At 46.3% G+C, this 6,000-nt stretch overlaps 1 non-coding gene across 1 annotated transcript; it reads right to left on the reverse strand.

Annotated features, from left to right (window-relative positions):
* Positions 1 to 5,524: 5,524 nt before the first annotated feature.
* trnat-cgu (transfer RNA threonine (anticodon CGU)) lies at positions 5,525 to 5,596 on the reverse strand. Its single transcript has one exon. It is a non-coding gene; the product is annotated as a tRNA-Thr (tRNA).
* Positions 5,597 to 6,000: the final 404 nt, after the last annotated feature.

Below are 6,000 nucleotides of genomic sequence, written 5' to 3' on the forward strand. Positions count from 1 at the left end.
TCAAAATGGCAATCGGTAACTGATGGGTGCCGCAGGGCTCAGTGTTGGGGCCTCAACTATTTACAATATATATCAATGACTTGCATGAAGGCACAGAGTGTATTGTTGCCAAATTTGCTGATGATACGAAAATAGGTGTAAAAGCAAGTTGCGAGGGTGACACAAAGGGATATTGACAGGTTCAGCGAATGGGCAAAACTTTGGCAGATGGAATATAAGGTGGGAAAATGTGAAGTCATCCACTTTGGAAGGAACAATAAAAAAGCAAAATATTATTTCAACGGAGAAATACTACAAAATGCTGCAGTACAGAGGGATCTGGGTGTCATCGTACATGAAACACAAAAAGTCACCATGCGGGTGCAGCAAGTAATCCAGAAGGCAAACGGAATATTGGACGATTGAGAGAAAGACAGAGAAACGGACACTCACACAGAAAAGCTGAGAAAAAATGAGACACACACACATTACACCCAGAGGCACGGTCGTTCTTGGTGCCCGTCTGTTGCAGCGCGATGGATGGTTGCAATTTTAAGTGAGCAGCATTTAGCTGAGCTCTCGCAGACGTGGCCGAGTTGTTTCGGGCGATGGATAAAAAATTCAATGGGGTCTCCCCGTGCAGGTTCAGAGCTTTGTTTTCAGACCCTTCACGTCTGCGTTTCAACCGACATGTGTGTGTCTGTCTGTCAGTGTGTGTACCTGTGTGTTTGAGTATCTATCTGTGTATCAGTGTCTGCTGAGTCAGTGTGTGTGTATTGTGTCTGTCCGTGTGTGTCTCACTTATTCAACGCTTTTCAGAGTGTCTCTCTGTCACTCTTTCCCCCGCTCCCCACATCATTTCATTCTGGACTTTGACTAACAAAGAGATGGAATATGTGAAAGACAAGCCTTCTTTCAACACATTGTGAGCTCGTTGCCAAGACTGATGCCCACTGAGCGACGGCTGATAACTATACCAGTCATGCGGCTCTGCGTCAATTGTTTGTCCGATTACGCTGGTGTGAAGCGCCTTGGGGCGTTTTGCTGCGTTAAAGACTCGATATCAATGCCAATTTTTGTTGTGGGCAATTGTGATAGCATCAAACTGAGAGAGTCGAGGGGAGAGCTGCAGCGCCACCACTGGAGACGATTGGTATTGCAGGCATCTCCTGTTTTGTGAGTTTCACCGGCCTCCCTCTTCTCAGACCCCTTGATCACCTTGTCCGGTTCCCGGTTTGGGAACCTCTGCTCTGCTCAGCTCTCTGGTGGGGTGGGGCTTGAAACCACAATCTTCAGACTCAAAGGCCAGAGTGGAGCAGATTAGAGAGATCTGAGATTCGCTGGAATATCAGTGCAATTAATTTCGGGAAGGTGGGAACATTTTATCAATAGATTTTCTGCATCCAATTTTGCAGATAAATGGCCAGAAACATAAAAGTGAGACTTTTAATGCCACAATTGAACCTCGGTCTTCCGCGTGCTCCCACTAACGGAGAACTGATGCACGAAGTGAATGTCCTCTCACCACAGATGGTCTGAGACATGTTGTATGTTCCAGTCAATCTTTTTAAACTGTTTATTTGATGATAGTTTGTTTAACTTTCCATGGGTCCCTGTTGAAAGAGTTCTTACATTTCACAATTCCATCACTTTGTTGGTCAAGGTACAGAGCAAAATGATGTGGGGAGCTGGGGACAAAATGACAGGGAGAAAGAAAGACTGTGAGACACTCAGAAAAGCGTGGAAGTGACACTCAGGCACGTTGCACACAAACTTTCCACGGGCCTCTGTTGAAAGAAAACTTACCTTTCACATTTCCATCTCTTTGTTAGTCAAGGTGCCAGAATAAAGTGATGTGTGGAGCGCGGGAAAGAGTGACAGAGAGAGAGAAAGGCAGAGAAACGGAGTCCCACTCAGAAAAGCTTAGAACGAGTGAGACAAACATACACATTACACACACAGGCCGAGTGAACCTTGGTGCCTGTGTGTTGCAGAGCGATGGGTCGTTGCCATTTTAAGTGAGCAGGTTTTAGTTGAGGTTAAATCGTTGTGCTGAAGGCAATGGACCAGAAATCTATTGGGGCCTCCGGCAGCTTCGAATCCTGCCGACAACGGTTCACAGCTTTCTTTTCAAACCTTCCATATCTGCGTTTAAACATACACGTGTGTGTCTGTCTGTCAGTGTGTGTAACTGTATGTGTGATTATCTATCTGTGTATCAGTGTCGGTTTGTACATGGCTGCGTGTGTGTAATGTGTCTGTGCGTGTGTGTCTCACAGCTGAGTGCAGTGGATACAACAAAAGCTCCGGGCCCCGACAACATCCCGGCTCTCGTGCTGAAGACTTGTGCTCCAGAACTAGCGGCGCCTCCAGCCAAACTGTCCCAGTACAGGTACAACACTGGCATCTACCCGACAATGTGGAAAATTGCCCAGGTATGTCCTGTCCATAAAAAGCAGGACACAACCAATCCGGCCAATTACCGCCCAATCTGTCTGCTCTCAAACATCAACAAAGTGATGGAAGGTGTCGTCGACAGTGCTATCAAGCGGCACCTGCTCACCAATGCTCAGTTTGGGTTACGCCAGGACCACTCGGCTCCAGACCTCATTACAGGCTTTGTCCAAACATGGACAAAAGAGCTGAATTCCAGAGGTGGGGTGAGAGTGACTGCCATTGACATCAAGGCAGCATTTGACCGAGTGTAGCACCAAGGAGCCCTCGTAAAATTGAAGTCAATGGGAATCAGGGTGAAAACTCTCCAGTGGCTGAAGACATACCGAGCACAAAGGAAGATGGTTAGTGGTTGCCAAAGGCCAATCATCTCAGCCCCAGGACACTGCTGCAGAAGTTCCTCAGGTCCATCCACCATCCTAAACATTCACTCCCTCCACCACTGGCGCACAGTGGCTGCAGTGTGCACCATCCACAGGATGCACTGCAGCAACTCGCCAAGGCATCTTCGACAGCACCTCCCAAACCCGCGACCTCTACCACCCAGAAGGACAAGGGCAGCAGGCGCATGGGAACAACATCACCTGCACGTTCCCCTCCAAGTCACACACTATCCCGACTTGGAAATATATCGCCGTTCCTTCATCGTAGCTGGGTCAAAATCCTGGAACTCCCTTCCTAAGAGTACTGTGGGAGAACCTTCACCACACGGACTGCAGCGGTTCAAGATGGCGGCTCACCAACACCTTCTCAAGGGCAATTAGGGATGGGCAATAAATGCTGGTCTCTCCAGCGACGCCCACATCCCATGAACGAATAAAATAAAACAACGCGACTGTTTATTTCATTTCTTGCTCATTTTTGTGGTTCTGTTATCAAGGTGACGCAGAGAGGAAGGTTTAAAATCGCTGGAATGTCAGTGAAATTACATTGTGGAAAGTGGGATTGTCCGAGTTAGTTTCTCAGTGTTTTTTCACGCATCCAATGTTTGAGATAAATTGCAAGAGAAATGAACGTGAAACTTTTAAAGGCAGCGAAAGTGCAACCTCCCCGTTAGAGAATTGAACCCCCGGTCACTTGCGTGATAAGCGGTGATACTCACCAGTACACTAACGAAGAACTGGTGTGGGTCAGTAAAGGACACTCACCACAGATGGCGTTAAACATGCTTCAAATTTCAGTGAATCTATTCTAACCATTTATTTGATGACCTTTCGTCTCTGCGGTTCAATCCACACGTGTGTCTGTCTGCCAGTGAGTGTACCTGTGTGTGTGTGTGTGTGTGTGTGTGTTAGTATCTGTCTATGTATCAGTGTCTGCGTGTGTACATGGCTGTGCATGTGTGTGTCTAAAATGAAAATGCTAGAATCCATTATTAAGGAAATTATCCTTCCTCCCTCAACTAACACCACCAAAACGCAGATTAACTGACCATCCATTTCATTGTTGTATGTGGGATCTTTCTGGTAAACCTCCACTTGGAGATAAATTGCAAGAGGAACGAAAGTGAAGCTTTTAAAGGCAATAAAAATGTAACCTCCCGGTCGGGAAATTGAACCCTGGTTTCCACGGGACACTGTTGAAAGAAGACTGACCTTTCACATTTCCATCTCTCTGTTTGTCAAGGTCCAGAATAAAGTAATGTGGGGAGAGCGGGAGGGAGTGACAGAGAGAGAAAGACAGAGAAAGAGAGACCCACTCAGAGAAGCTTAGAAAAAGTGAGACACACACACACACACACACATTTCGACACATTACACACGCAGGCATATATATATATATATATATATATACACACAGGCACATTACACACGCAGGCATACACACATATACAAACATTTTTATACTCGAATTTTTGGAGCAAAACCAGACGAAAGTTCAAGTTTATTGGAAAGCTTTGCGCACAAGGGGAGAGTGGGAAACTTCCTCAAGCTCGCACCTCACTCTCAAAGGAACATCAGCACTAAACATACACACAGGCACATTGCACACACCGGCATTTATATGTACACATACACACAGGCACATTACACAAAGAGGCATAATCGTTAAATCTCTCTCTCTCTCTCTCTCCCTCTAAGTTTCAACGTGTGTCTCACGATCAGTCTTTGTGTGTGTGTCTCTCTCTGTCTCCGTCTTTCTCTCTCTGTCTCCGTCTTTCTCTCTCTGTCTCCGTCTCTCTCTGTCGCTCTGTCTCTGTCTCTTTGTCTCCCACCCTCCCTCTCTCTCTCTGATTCTCTCTCTCTCTCTCTCTCTCTCTCTCTATCTCTGTCTGTCTGTCTGTCTCTCTCTCTGTCTCTTTGTCTCTCCCCTCCCTCTCTCTAATACCCGCAGATCTGAGAATCACAGGGTCAAAGAAGGAAACAGATCGGAACACATTTGTGCTCTGCAACAGACGGGCCCCAAGAATTCAGTCCCCAAACAGTCTCCGCTCAATAATATTCTGAAAGTGACAATCGCCTGTTTCATTCTTTTTCTGTTCTATTTTTCTCTGTCGTTTTTGAAGAAGAAGCGAGGCAAAGAAGTAAAATTTGTAATTGGCGTCTTAAAAATGCTTCCTCCCCGTCGGGGAGCTAAATCCCTGGCTGAGGGGGGATATCTCACCACGATGGAGAATATCCAATTGGAAATGATTTTTCCGAAGCCTTTTAATCGCCCCACGTCCCCGTGTCTCGCCATCTCAGGGAGGAGGTCAAAGTCGCCTGAAAAACTTTGACCATTTAACGATTCAACCGGAGCCGTTTTCCTGGGAGTCGGTTTTGAAACAGGACACAGGCTCAATGTGTTCCAATCTGTTTCCTTCTTTGACCCTGTGATTCTCAAATCTGCGGGTATTGGACAGATGGAGGGAGAGAGACTGACACAGACTCAGACAGACCGAGAGAGTCTCTGTCTGTCCCAGTGTCTCTCTCTCTTTCTGAGTGTCTCTCTTGATCACTCTTTTCCTCGCACCCCACATCACTTTATTCTGGATCTTAACGAACAGAGAGATGGAAATGTGAATGGTGAGTCTTCTTTCAACAGTGGCCCGTGGAAAGTTGAACAAACTGTCATCAATTCGGTCATTTCGTTAAAATTTATAGCCTGAAGCAGGTACGGACGGGGATCGAACCCGCGCTCTTCGGTTTACGAGATCGACGCCTTTCCACTTGGCCACCGCACCCCATGAGCAAAACGCGAATGATAATGTTCTTCAGCGGGTGAAGTCATGTCAACAGGTTCATGCAACTGATTGCGACAATCGACTGATTGAGGAACAATGGATTTCAATTATTCCGCCTTAACGAATAATTTCATCACAGTTTATTTAACGGGCTATTGTGGAAAGAGTCAAAGAGAGAGAGAGATAGAGAGAGAGACAGATAGAGAGAGAGAGATGGACAGATGGAAAGATAGACACAGATGGAGACAAGGGAGCGGGGCGGAGCGGGGGGGCGGAGAGAGAGACCTTAATAGAGTTTAAAATCGTTGGAATATCAGTGAAATTAATTTGTCCAAACTGGGATACTGGGATGATCCGAGTTAGACTTTCAATGTATTTTCCACATCAAATATTGGAAATACATT

This window comes from Heptranchias perlo, unplaced genomic scaffold, assembly GCF_035084215.1.
Source record: "Heptranchias perlo isolate sHepPer1 unplaced genomic scaffold, sHepPer1.hap1 HAP1_SCAFFOLD_56, whole genome shotgun sequence".
Taxonomy (NCBI): Eukaryota; Metazoa; Chordata; class Chondrichthyes; order Hexanchiformes; family Hexanchidae; genus Heptranchias; species Heptranchias perlo.